The 14,886-nt window shown below is 44.0% G+C and overlaps 1 pseudogene; it reads right to left on the bottom strand.

The window, feature by feature from the left end:
• Positions 1–287: 287 nt before the first annotated feature.
• LOC121555515 lies at positions 288–13,318 on the bottom strand (annotated as a pseudogene).
• Between the last annotated feature and the right edge of the window lie 1,568 nt (positions 13,319–14,886).

The following is a 14,886-nucleotide window of genomic DNA, read 5'->3' as shown; positions in this document are numbered from 1 at the left end:
TGTGTGTGTGTCCAGTGTGTGTGTGTTCAGTGTGTGTATCCAGTGTGCGTGTGTGTGTCCAGTGTGTGTGTGTGTGTCCAGTGTGTGTGTGTGTGTCCAGTGTGTGTGTGTGTCCAGTGTGTGTGTGTGTTCGGTGTGTGTATCCAGGGTGTGTGTGTCCAGTGTGTGTGTGTGTGTGTGTATCCAGTGTGTGTGTGTGTCCAGTGTGTGTGTGTGTGTGTGTCCAGTGTTACCATGGTTATTATTTACAGGGACACTGAGGAGTCAACATTATAAACCCTAAACCCTGGATAGAGGGGCTCAGTGAATGTGGAGTGGAATGTGTTCAGGTGGGTCAGTGTGTCAGAGGAGACTCTGTAGAAGGACAGAGTGCCGGCTGGCCAGTCCAGATACACTCCTACTCTGTGGGAGCTGGAGGAGGGGACGTCTATGGTAGTGGACTTATCATTGTGCCAGGCAGAGTAACTGTTGCCAGAGCAGATCAGACTCCAGGACTTGTCATTGGATCCAATCTCATTGTCACCACCTATAGTCACTACCTCCTCCTCTCCTGCTGATTCCTTTATATGCCACTCCTATACCAGCCCCTCTCCCACTCCACTCTACCTCCCAGTAACAGCGCCCAGTCAAACCCTCTCTACACAGCACCTATCTATAGTCCTCAAATCTCTCTGGGTGATCAGGATACGGCTGCTTCTCTCTCCTACATGTCACCTTTCTGTTCTCCCTCAGACAGAGAGGAATCTGTTTACTGTGTTTAGGTCCAGTGTGAGATCACAGACATCTGATGGATGAAACCAGACACAATATTAGAAATCATCATCATTCACATTAGAATGTTAACTCACTTTTCACTAATTCATTTAATGTAGATGTTTCTAGGTATCAAAAGGAGAAGTTAAGGTAACTTGAGACATGTTGAATGATCATATGTTATACTGTATGGTAATATAAAACACACTTATTCCCATTAATTACACACATACACACCCTGAACACACACAAACACATCCTGAACACACACACAAACATCCTGAACACAAACACACATTTCTAACGTAACAGGAACACACACACACACACACACATCCTGAACACACACATATCCTGAACAGACACACACATCCTGAACACACACACACACACACACACACACACACACACACACACACTGAATACACACACAAAGCAACTCTTAGTAAACTTTGGTGTCCCTGATTTGTGCTTCTGTAGAACTACAGCTGATATTTAATATGACCAAGTAAGTAATGATGGTGGTCTTTGACGTTGACTTCACTTGAATTAAGACTTATTCTTAGTCATATTCTTCACAGCAGTCAACACTCACATTTTCTAAGTCCAGGTTTCATTGTGTTCTCTCCACCATGTTCCACACTGTAGCGGTAAGCAGAAGAACAGACAGTCATTGAGGGATACACCTGAACTCACACACACACACACTCACACACACACACACACACACACTGTTAGCATATAACTTTGTGTGTCCATTGTATGTGTGTTTGAGTGTGTGTGTCCAGTGTGTGTGTGTCTGCAGTGTGTGTGTGTGTGTGTGTGTGTGTGTCCAGTGTGTGTGTGTGTCCAGTGTGTGTGTGTGTCTAGTGTGTGTGTGTCCAGTGCGTGTGTTTGTGTGTGTTTGTGTCCAGTGTGAGTGTGTGTCCAGTGTACGTGTTTGTGTGTGTGTGTGTCCAGTGTCTGTGTGTCTGTCCAGTGTGTGTCTGTGTGTCCAGTGTGTGTGTGTGTGTGTGTGTGTGTGTGTGTATCCAGTGTGTGTGTGTGTGTGTCCAGTGTGTGTGTGTGTGTGTGTGTGTGTGTGTGTGTGTGTGTGTGTCCAGTGTGTGTGTTTGTGTGTGTTTGTGTCCAGTGTGTGTGTTTGTGTCCAGTGTGTGTGTGTGTGTCCAGTGTACGTGTTTGTGTGTGTGTCCAGTGTGTATGTTTGTCCAATGTGTGTGTGTCCAGTGTGTGTATGTGTGTCCAGTGTGTATGTGTGTTCAGTGTGTGTGTGTGTGTGTCCAGTGTGTGTGTGTGTGTGTGTGTGTGTGTATCTGTGTCTGTGTCTGGGTCCAGTGTGTGTGTGTGTGTGTGTGTGTGTGTGTGTGTGTGTGTGTCCAGTGTGTGTGTTTGTGTGTGTTTGTGTCCAGCGTGTGTGTGTGTCCAGTTTGTGTGTGTGTTTCCAGTGTCTGTGTGTGTATGTGTCCAGTGTGTGTGTGTGTTTAGTTTGTGTGTGTGTCCAGTGTACGTGTTTGTGTGTGTGTGTATGTGTCCAGTGTGTATGTGTGTGTGTGTCCAGTGTGTGTGTGTGTTTAGTTTGTGTGTGTCCAGTGTGTTTGTGTCCAGTGCGTGTGTTTGTGTGTGTTTGTGTCCAGTGTGTGTGTGTGTCCAGTGTACGAGTTTGTGTGTGTGTGTGTGTCCAGTGTGTATGTGTGTCCAGTGTGTGTGTGTCCAGTGTGTGTGTGTGTGTCCAGTGTCTGTGTGTGTGTGTGTCCAGTGTGTGTGTGTGTTTAGTTTGTGTGTGTCCAGTGTGTTTGTGTCCAGTGCGTGTGTTTGTGTGTGTTTGTGTCCAGTGTGTGTGTGTGTCCAGTGTACGAGTTTGTGTGTGTGTGTGTGTCCAGTGTGTATGTGTGTGTCCAGTGTGTGTGTGTGTGTCCAGTGTGTGTGTGTGTCCAGTGTGTGTGTGTGTGTGTGTATGTATGTGTGTGTGTGCCCAGTGTGTGTGTGTGTGTCCAGTGTTTGTGTGTGTCTAGTGTGTGAGTGTGTGTGTGTGTGTGTCCAGTGTGTGTGTGTGTGTCCAGTGTGTGTGTGTGTGTCCAGTGTGTGTGTGTGTGTCCAGTGTGTGTGTGTGTGTGTGCCCAGTGTGTGTGTATGTGTCCAGTTTGTGTGTGTGTGTGTCCAGTGTACGTGTTTGTGTGTGTGTCCAGTGTGTATGTGTGTCCAGTGTGTGTGTGTGTGTGTGTGTGTCCAGTGTGTGTGTGTGTGTGTGTGTCCAGTTTGTGTGTGTGTGTGTGTCCAGTTTGTGTGTGTGTGTATGTGTCCAGTGTGTTTGTTTGTCCAGCTTATGTGTGTCCAGTGTGTGTGTGTGTGTCCAGTGTGTGTGTGTTTGTTTGTCCAGTGTGTGTGTGTGTTTAGTTTGTGTGTGTCCAGTGTGTGTGTGTCCAGTGTGTGTGTTTGTGTGTGTTTGTGTCCAGTGTGTGTGTGTGTCCAGTGTACGAGTTTGTGTGTGTGTGTGTGTCCAGTGTGTATGTGTGTGTCCAGTGTGTGTGTGTGTGTCCAGTGTGTGTGTGTGTGTCCAGTGTGTGGGTGTGTGTCCAGTGTTTGTTTGTGTCCAGTGTGTGTGTGTGTGTCCAGTGTGTGTGTGTCTGTGTGTGTGTGTGTGTGTGTGTCCAGTGTGTGTGTGTGTGTCCAGTGTGTGTGTGTGTGTCCAGTGTGTGGTTGTGTGTCCAGTGTGTGTGTGTGTGTGTGTGTCCAGTGTGTGTGTGTGTGTGTGTGTGTGTGTGTGTGTGTGTGTGTGTGTGTGTGTGCCCAGTGTGTGTTTGTGGGTGTGTGTGTGCCCAGTTTGTGTGCCCAGTGTGTGTGTTTGTGTGTGTGTGTGTGTGCCCAGACTGTCCACAGTCAACATATAACTTAGTCCAAGTGGTGGTCACTTGACACACACACACTGGACCCACACACACACACACACACACACACACACACACCCACACACACACACACACACACACACACACACAGTCTTTATATAACTTAGTCCAAGTGGTGGTCAGAATGTTTGTCTTAACTAGCCTGATAACTCCAACATGTCTGATATGAACATTGACATAAACCCTCTACATACTTGAGTTTCTCCAGTCTGCAGTGTGGATCCTCCAGTCCAGCAGAGAGCAGTCTGACTCCTGAGTCTCCTGGGTGATTGTAGCTCAGGTCCAGCTCTCTCAGGTGTGAGGGGTTTGACTTCAGAGCTGAGACCAGAGAAGCACAGCCTTCCTCTGTGACTAGACAGCCTGACAGCCTGCAAAGAGTCAAATCATATTAAAACCACACTGCTATTCTTTGGTGGTGAAAATAGTGGCAGTATATTTTTTCTACATATTAAGATACATCAGTGTCCTGAAACCTGTCATATCTTTCATAAATGAATGTATCATTATTAGAAATGACAAATTATCAAAGTATTGCTTGTAGATAGAAAAATGTATAGTACGAATATTTGAGTAGACTGACCAGAGCAGTTTAAAAAGCAGTATCAGTCAAAAGACAGACAATGAGGTATCAGATTTAGATTGTATTGAGTATACAGTCCACACCATATCTATTTTGACAGTGAAGCTAACATTTTAAATGTAGCTCTGTACTCCAGCATTTTGGATTTCAGATCAAATGTTTCATATGAGGTGACAGTATATAATGTCACCTTTTATTTGAGGGTATTTTAATACATATCTGTTTCACCGTTTAGAAATGAAAGCACTTTATGTATCTAGTCCCCCATTTGAAGAAGTCATAAGTATTCTGACCATTTCACTTATAGTGTACTAAAGTATTCAAAAGTAGAGTATTTGGTTGTAAACTCATTGGTGTCACACCCTGGCTCAGGGACTCATTATGTTGAGCCAGGGTGTGTTCATTCTATGTGTTCTGTTTCTATGTTGGGTGTTCTAGTTCGTCATTTTCTATGTTGGCCTGAGTGACTCCCAATCAGAGGCAACGAGTGTCAGCTGTTTGCTGGTTGTCTCTGATTGGGAGCCATATTTAACTGTCTGTGTTTCACTTTGGGTTGGTGGGTTTTTGTTCCGTGTTCGGTCATTGTCACTGAGGACTTCACGAGTCGTTTATTGTTTTGTTATTTCGTGTGTATGCTTTAATTAAATAAAGCAAGTATGTTCGCAACTAACGCTGCGCTTTGGTCCACTCCTTCATACGACGATCGTGACAGAAAAACCCACCATATCAAGACCAAGCAGCGTGTCCAGGAGCAGGCAGCCTGGACGTGGGAGCAGATCTTGGACGGGCAGGGGTCCTGGACCTGGGAGGAAATCCTGGCCGGGATGGATCGCTGGCCATGGAGTGAGACGGTGGAGGCGCGCCGTAGAGAGGAGCTACGGCGTGATCAGGGTCGTCGTCGGACGGTAGTGAGGCAACCCCAGAAAATTTTTTAGGGGGGCATACGGCATGGACGACGGGGCTGACGGAGGAGAAAAGGGGGCGGATCCAGAAGGCCACCAGGCCAGGGGTACACCGCCCTGTACGTTCTGTGCGGATGCCTCACACAGAGTGTGTGAGGGTAGGCATTCAGCCAGGACGGGTGGTGGCCGCTATTCACTCCAGGCCTCCTATCCGTCTCCACAGCCCGGTTCGGCCTGTCCCTGCTCCACGCACCAAGCCTACGGTGTGCGTCGCCAGCCCTGTCCGGCCTGTCCCTGCTCCACGCACCAAGCCTACGGTGTGCGTCGACAGCCCAGCCCGGCCTGTCCCTGCTCCACGCACCAAGCCTACGCTGTGCGTCGCCAGCCCGGTCCGGCCTGTCCCTGCTCCACGCACCAAGCCTACTGTGTGCGTCGACAGCCCAGCCCGGCCTGTCCCTGCTCCACGCACTAAACCTACGGTGCGCGTCGCCAGCCCGGTCCGGCCTGTTCCTGCCACCCTTACCAAGTCTACGGTGCGCGTCGCCAGCCCGACCCGGCCTGTTCCTGCCACACGCACCAAGTCTACGGTGCGCGTCGCCAGCCCGGTCCGGCCTGTTCCTGCCACTCGCACTAAGCCAGGGGTGCGAGAAGTCAGCCTGGTAAGGCCCGTTCCTCCTCCACGCACCAAGCCAGGGTGCGAGTCGACAGACTGGACCAGGGGCACTATGGGGGGTGTATTGGAGGGTGGTGGTCAAGGCCGGAGCCAGAACCGCCGCCGAGGAGGTATGCCCGCCCAGCCCTCCCCTGTTTTGTATAGTTGAGGCGCGGTCGCAGTCCGCGCCTTTAGGGGGGGGTACTGTCACACCCTGGCTCAGGGACTCATTATGTTGAGCCAGGGTGTGTTCATTCTATGTGTTCTGTTTCTATGTTGGGTGTTCTAGTTCGTCATTTTCTATGTTTGACTGAGTGACTCCCAATCAGAGGCAACGAGTGTCAGCTGTGTGCTGGTCAACAAGTGATAACTGTTTGTCACACCCTGGCTCTGGGACTCATTATGTTGAGCCAGGGTGTGTTCATTCTATGTGTTTATTTCTATGTTTCGAGTTGGTTGTGTTTATTTCTAGGTTGGTCTGAGTGACTCCCAATCAGAGGCAACGAGTGTCAGCTGTTTGCTGGTTGTCTCTGATTGGGAGCCATATTTAACTGTCTGTGTTTCACTTTGGGTTGGTGGGTTTTTGTTCCGTGTTCGGTCATTGTCACTGAGGACTTTACGAGTCGTTTATTGTTTTGTTATTTCGTGTGTATGCTTTAATTAAATGAAGCAAGTATGTTCGCAACTAACGCTGCGCTTTGGTCCACTCCTTCATACGACGATCGTGACAATTGGTTGCATTTGCAGTTTGTTTTGGGTTATGTTTTGTCCAATAGTAACTGAATGGTGGATGATGACTGGAGTAATTTTCTGTCTAAGTGAGTAGATAACATGTTTCTAAACACTACTAAATTAATCCTGATGATGCCATGATTAAGAAAAATCATGAATGAATCATGAATAATAATGAATGAGAAAGTTACAGAGGCTACAACAAAACATGCTAACCTCTCACCATTAACCTCAAATAAAAGGTGACATTCTGTACTGTTGCCTAATATGAAACATTCTATCTCAAATCCAAAATGCTGGAGTATAGCGCCAAATTAAAAACTGTAAGCTTCACTGTCCAAACACATATGGTGTGGACTATGTGTGCCTGGTAAACACATGTGGATCTGGTGAACAGTTATCACTTGTTGACCAACTACAGGAATACTGACCTCAGAGTCTCCAGTTTACAGTGGGGATTCCCCAGTCCAGCAGAGAGCAGCTTCACTCCTGAATCCTTCAGGTCATTGTTACTCAGATCCAGCTCTCTCAGGTGTGAGGGGTTTGACTTCAGAGCTGAGACCAGAGAAGCACAGCCTTCCTCTGTGACTAGACAGCCTGACATCCTGCAAAGAGGCAATTCATATTAAAACAACACTGCTATTCTTTGGTGGTGAAAATAGTGGCAGTATATTTTTTCAACATTTTCATTTATACCAGTGTCCTGAAACCTGACATATATATATATAATTATTAGAAAAAATCATAATATTGTGTGTAGAGAGAAAAATGTATAGTATAAATATTTGAGTAGACTGACCAGAGCAGTTTAAAAAGCAGTATCAGTCAAAAGACAGACAGTGAGGTATCAGATTTAGATTGTATTGAGTATACAGTCCACACCATATCTAGTTTGACAGTGAAGCTAACATTTTAAATGTGGCTCTATACTCCAACATTTTGGATTTGAGATCAAATGTTTCATATGAGGTGACAGTATATAATGTCACCTTTTATTTGAGGGTATTTTAATACATATCTGTTTCACCATTTAGAAATGAAAGCACTTTATGTATCTAGTCCCCCTATTTTAATAAGTCATAAGTATTCTGACCAATTCACTTATAGTGTATTAAAGTAGTCAAAAGTTGAATATTTGGTCCCAAACTCGTTGGTTGCATTTGCAGTTTGTTTTGGTTGTGTTTTGGGTTATGTTTTGCCCGATAGTAACTGAATGGTGGATGATGACTGGAGTAATTTTCTGTCTAAGTGAGTAGATAACATGTTTCTAAACACTACTAAATTAATCCTAATGATGCCATGATTAAGAAAAATCAGGAATGAATAATGAATAATAATGAATGAGAAAGTTACAGAGGCTACAACAAAACATGCTAACCTCTCACCATTACCAATAACAGAGGGGGTATGATCCTTGTTCCTCTGTAACTTTCTCATTCATCATCATTCACGATTCATTCATGATTATTCATAATCATGGTAGCATCCACATGAATGTAGAAGTGTTCAGAAACATCTTCTATTCTTACTGACAATACAAGTGAAGTGACTCCAAAATGACAGGACATTATTCACCATTCAGTTTCTATTAGGAAAAACATAATCCAAAACACAACCAAGACAAACTGCAAATGTATTCAACAAGTTTGTAGAATCACAAGCTTGATGTAATCACTGCAGGTAAGGAATATGGGACCAAATACTAAACTTATGACTACTTTAATACAATATAAGTGAATATGTCCAAATTATTACGACTTTTTCAAATGGGAGAACTAGACACATAAAGTGCTTTCATTTCTAAACAGTGACACAGATATGTATGAATATCCTCAAATAAAAGGTGACATTCTGTACTGTCGCCTAATATGAAACATTCTATCTCAAATCCAAAATGCTGGAGCATAGCACCAAATGTAAAACTGTAAGCTTCACTGTCCAAACACATATGGTGTGGACTATGTGTGCCTGGTAAACACATGTGGATCTGGTGAACAGTTATCACTTGTTGACCAACTACAGGAATACTGACCTCAGAGTCTCCAGTTTACAGTGGAGTTTCCCCAGTCCAGCAGAGAGCAGCTTCACTCCTGAATCCTTCAGGTCATTGTTACTCAGATCCAGCTCTCTCAGGTGTGAGGGGTTTGACTTCAGAGCTGAGACCAGAGAAGCACAGCCTTCCTCTGTGACTCCACAGCCTGACAGCCTGACAGAGAGATCATCATTATTTCACAAACACACTGTTAATTTAACACCAGTAGTGTAAAAGGACAATGGCAAATGCATTTGGTTTATTCTCTTAAACAACATATAGATTCATCTTCCGTCTCCTAGAATTGTATGGTCATATTGTTATACTAATGTGAACATCAATGCAGTGATTCAATATGTTTTTCAATATAGTATTATATACATACTATAATATATATTTTTCTCTAAACTGATGATTAGTACTTAAATATACTTTTATTTACTCACAGAGCAGCTCTGGAGGCTTTGACCACTGGCAGCAGCCTCAGAAGACCTTCCTCTGATCTGGAGTATTTCTTCAGGTCAAACACATCCAGCTCCTTTTCTGAAGTCAGCAACACAAAGACCAGAGCTGACCACTGTGCAGGTGACAGTTTGGCATCTGAGAGACTTCCTGATCTCAGGTAGCTTTGGATCTCCTCCACTAGAGAATGGTCATTCAGTTCATTCAGACAGTGGAACAGATTGATGCACCTCTCTGGAGAGGGATTCTCCCTGATCTTCTCCTTGATGTACTTGACTGTTTCTTCATGGCTCTGTGAGCTGCTTCTTGTCTTTGTCAGTAGACCTTGTAAGTGCTTCTGATTGGACTCCAGTGAGAGGCCCAGAAGGAAGCGGAGGAACAGGTCCAGGTTTCCTGTCTCACTTTGTAAGGCTTTATCCACAGCACTCTTGTAGAAATTAACTTCAGGCTTGTCTCTGAACAGCGCAAAAATGTTCCTGGTTGATTGAGGTTTTGCCATTAGATTCTCATTGTTGTTGATGAATGAGAGGAACACATATACAGCAGCCAGAAACTCCTGAATGCTCAGATGCACGAAGCAGTACACCTTGTCCTGGTACAGCCCACATTCCTCTTTAAAGAGCTGTGTGCACAATCCTGAGTACACTGAGGCATCATTGACATCAATGCCAGCCTTTTTCAGGTCTTTTTCATAGAAAATCAGATTGCCGTCAACAAGCTGTTGAAAAGCCAGTTTCCCCAGTGACAGAATGCTGTCTTTATTCCAGTGTGGACCTGTCTCTTCTTTCCCAAGATACTTTTCATTCTTCTGTTTGGTATGAAACTCCACAAGGTGTGTGTACATCTCAGTCAGAGTCTTGGGCATCTCTTCTCTCTGGTCTGTATTCAACATGTGTTCAAGGACTGTTGCAGAAATCCAACAGAAGACTGGAATGTGGCACATGATGTGGAGGCTCCTTGATGTCTTTATGTGTGAGATGATTCTGCTGGCCAGGTCCTCATCACTGAATCTCTTCCTGAAGTACTCCTCCTTCTGTGGGTCATTGAACCCTCGTACCTCTGTCACCTGGTCAACACACACTGAAGGGATCTTATTGGCTGCTGCAGGACGGGTAGTTACCCAGAGGAGAGCAGAGGGAAGCAGATTTCCCTTGATGAGATTTGTCAGCAGAACATCCACTGAGGTTGACTCTGTGACGTCACAACAAATCTTGTTCTTCTGGAAGTCTAGAGGCAGTCGGCACTCATCCAGACCATCAAAGATGAACAGAACTTTGTACTTGTCGTAGTTGGAGATTCTTGATTCTTTGGTTTCCATTGAGAAGTGATTGAGAAGTTTAATCAAAGTGTGTTTTTCCCCTTTCATCAAATTCAGCTCCCGGAAAGGGAATGAAAATACAAATTGGACATCCTGATTTGCTTTTCCTTCAGCCCAGTCCAGAATGAACTTCTGCACAGAGACTGTTTTTCCAATGCCAGCGACTCCCTTTGTCAGCACAGTTCTGATAAGTTTGTCTTGTCCAGTTAAGGGTTTGAAGATGTCGTTACATTTGATTGCAGTCTCTGGTCTTGCTTGTTTCCTGGTTGTTGTCTCAATCTGTCTCAGCTCATGTTCATTATTGACCTCTCCTGTTCCACCCTCTGTGATGTAGAGCTCTGTGTAGATCTTATTGAGAAGTGTTGGGTTTCCTTGTTTAGCGATCCCCTCAAATACACATTGAAACTTCTTCTTTAGATTAGATTTGAGTTCACGTTGGCAAATCACAGCAAGCTCATCTGAATCTAGAAATAACACAGAGGATATTAATATTACATCTGTTTTAATGCCTACAGTATTGTAAGACTGTGTTATAAAGTTTAAATTGTAATAATGTATTCTCTTAACTGTCTGTATAAATGTGTACTTGTTTTCATAATGCATTACAGACTGGTGTGACTGATTATATTAATATTATTATTATTATTATTATTATTATTATTATTATTGTTATTATTATTATTATGTATCACTGATGGTATCTTTAATGTTCTCTCTCTCTCTCTCTCTCTCTCTCTCTCTCTCTCTCTCTCTCTCTCTCTCTCTCTCTCTGTCTCTCCTCTTCTCTCTGTCTAAATTAATCACCACAACACATTCCGTTGCTACTTGACGAGATCACTAGGTGTTGTGTTAAGGCTGCTACAATATCACTGAGTTACACAGCTACTGGACTTCCTGACGGGCCGCCCCCAGGTGGTGAAGGTAGGAAACAACATCTTCACTTCACTGATCCTCAACACAGGGGCCCCACAAGGGTGCGTGCTCAGCCCCCTCCTGTACTCCCTGTTCACCCATGACCGCATGGCCAAGCACGCCTCCAACTCAATCATCAAGTTTGCAGATGACACAACAGTAGTAGGCCTGATTCCCAACAATGATGAGACCGCCTACAGGGAGGAGGTGAGGGCTCTGGGAGTGTGGTGCCAGGAAAATAACCTCTCACTCAACATCAACAAAAGAAAGGAGATGATCGTGGACTTCAGGAAACAGCAGAGGGTGCACCCCCCTATCCACATCGACGGGACCGCAGTGGAGAAGGTGGAAAGCTTCAAGTTCCTCGGTGTACACATCACTGACAAACTTAAATGGTCCACCCACGCAGACAGTGTGGTGAAGAAGGCACAACAGAGCCTCTTCAACCTCAGGAGGCTGAAGAAATTTGGCTTGGCACCTAAAACACTCACAAACTTTTACAGATGCACAATTGAGAGCATCCTGTTGGGCTGTATCACCGCCTGGTACGGCAACTGCACCGCACGCAACCGCAGGGCTCTCCAGAGGGTGGTGCGGTCTGCCCAACGCATTACCGGGGGCACACTGCCTGCCCTCCAGGATACCTACAGCACTCGATGTCACAGGAAGGCCAAAAAGATAATTAAATTTCATTTACATTTCAGTCATTTAGCAGACGCTCTTATCCAGAGTGACATACAGTTAGTGAGTGCATACAAATATATTTTTCATACTTGCCCCCCTTGAGGAACAAACCCACAACCCTGGCGCTGCAAACGACATGCTCTACCAACTGAACTATATCCCTGCCGGCCATTCCCTCCCCTACCCTGGACGACGCTGGGCCAATTGTGCGCCGCCCCATGGGTCTCCCAGTCGCGGCCGGCTACGACAGAAACTGGATATTGTAAGACTGTGTCATCAAGGACATTAACCACCCGAGCCACTGCCTGTTCACCCCGCTATCATCCAATAGCGAGGTCAGTACAGGTGCATCAAAGCTGGGACTGAGAGAATGAAAAACAGCTTCTATCTCAAGGCCATCAGACTGTTAAATAGCCATCACTAGCACATTAGAGGCTGCTGCTGCCTATTGAAATCACTGGCCACTTTAAGAAAAGGAACACTAGTCACTTTAATAACATTTACATCATTTAGCAGACGCTTATCCAGAGCAACTTACAGTTATTATTATTTTTCATTATTTTGTTTCCATACTGGCCCCCTGTGGGAATCGAACCCACAACCCTGGCGTTGCAAACGCTATGCTCTTCCAACTGAGCTACATCCCTGCCGGCCATTCCCACCCCTACCCTGGACCAATTGTGCGCCGCCCCATGGGTCTCCCGGTCGCGGTCAGCTACGACAGAGCCTGGATTCGAACCAGGATCTCTAGTGACACAGCTAGCACTGTGATGCCTTACACCACTGAGCCACTCGGGAGATAATGTTTACATATCTTGCACTACTCATCTCATATGTATATACTGCATTCTATTCTGTAATATACTACTGTATCTTAGTCCATGCCGCTCTGTCATTGCTTGTCCATATATGTATATATTCTTAAATCCCATTCCTTACTAGTTTTGTGTGTATTGGGTATATGTTGTGAAATTGTTAGATATTACTTGTTAGATATTACTGCACTGTCGGAGCTAGAAGCACAAGCATTTCGCTACACCCGCTATAACATCTGCTAAACACGTGTATGTGACAAATAACATTTGATTTGACTTTAGCTGTACTTTAGCTACAGCTTTTAAATGTTTGTTATAAAACAGCATTCAACATGAGGCAGACAGCTTACTTTTCTCCAGTGTGTCAGCAAGCTCCTTCTGGTTCATTTTCCTCAGGACGTGCAGTGTGATCTTCAGAGCCCCCTCTCTGGCACTGCTCTCCTGCTTCTCATCTTCAGCATCCACCACTTCCTTATCCTGCTTCTGACTCTCAAAGCCTTCTGGGAGTTCTGGACTAAGAATCCTCTTGAACCTCTTCAGCTCGTTCTTCACAAATGTCATAATATTCTCTTCAAGCAACTGAAATAAATCAAGTAAATAAGTTAAGCAAGAGACTAAATTCTTTCTCATTAACACATGAATGAATGATTGACAGATCAACTTTACTTGAGGTAAACAAAAACAAATGTACATAACAGGACCACATACACTGAATATGGAGGCCAGGTCTGTTTGATGACTCTGGGAAGATTGACCACTGAGAATCTCTGACTCTGATCTCTCCTGTTGGTTTCTGTGGACAAAACATCAGATTACATCTCCTCATCCAGTGAGTGCACACACACACACACACACACACACACACGCACACACACACACACACACACACACACACACACACACACACACACACACACACACACAGGGAATGTTGTGTTTGTTTAATATTGTTTCAGGACTATGAAAATGGAAAAAAGGCTTAGCCTATGGATTATGAAAACAAAAAAAATAAATGGTAAAATGGGAGAGGAGAAATGACTATAGACAGTGTTTAACTCACTGACCATGACCCATGAGTTCTTCTTACCTTTGTTCACTAGAAAAGGCTCCATCTCTAAACACTATAGGATGAGCCATAGACCAGTCACTCTTCATGGACACACAGCTGGGTACAGGGGAGGCTGGTCTCTCCTGCTTGATTGGGCTTCAACACAACAGAGAAAAACATCAGATTTGGAAACATAACAAGAGTTTCATTCCAAAACGCTATATATCCATTTTCAGAAATGTTCGTGAATTAGCTTCTATTGTTTAAAGAAATGATCAAATAAATGGTTGTGTTTTCTCACTAGCTAATCATGGCAGGGGGTTGTTCAATATCAGACATGTGTTTGTTTAAAATCGATCAATTAATGGCTTAATTTTAGAGAGACAAATGTTTTTTTTTGCAAAATGCTATATATCTGCCTCACTCTCAGAGAAATAAGTAGTACTAAGTAATTAAGAACTGTAGAAATGATACACTTGTGACAACAATATTTAAATGTATTTAAAAAATAATAATAAATACAGTAATATGAGATCTGTATGTAAAACATTTACGTTTTATTTTTTAGTCATTTAGTCATTTAACATTTAGCAGATGTTTTTCATTCAGGGTCCGGTTTCCCAAAAGCATCTTAAGACCAAGTTCATCATTAGAACCTTCGTAGGAGCATTGTTAGCATTCTCCCCTAAACATAGAATCACATGGTTTGTCCGTCTCTCTGTGACCGCAGATAAATTCAGAACAAAGTTGAATACAAATAAATAGTTGCCAATGTCTTTGCAATTGATTCAAACAAGGGACGTATAACAATTTGCTTCAAATGAAAACCGAGATAACTGCATTACAATATAAACAGTAGGCTATAGGCCTATTTCAATCATATTGAAATATATTCAATGTTCAATATATTTAGTTATATGTTGCTACTTGTAGACTACTGTCTGTAATTTGTCTCAATATATTTCATGATGTGTAGCCTAACATGTGCCCAATGATGTGCCGAATCTGTTATTTAGTGCATTTTTATTGTGTAAGCATTAGAATAAACTACCTCAATATTTGCAGCCGTAGGTAGTAATATCTTTCTAGA

Source organism: Coregonus clupeaformis, unplaced genomic scaffold, assembly GCF_020615455.1.
Source record: "Coregonus clupeaformis isolate EN_2021a unplaced genomic scaffold, ASM2061545v1 scaf0297, whole genome shotgun sequence".
Taxonomy (NCBI): domain Eukaryota; kingdom Metazoa; phylum Chordata; class Actinopteri; order Salmoniformes; family Salmonidae; genus Coregonus; species Coregonus clupeaformis.
The sequence above is the reverse complement of the archived record's forward strand: the minus strand, read 5'-3'. Positions and strand labels throughout refer to the sequence as shown.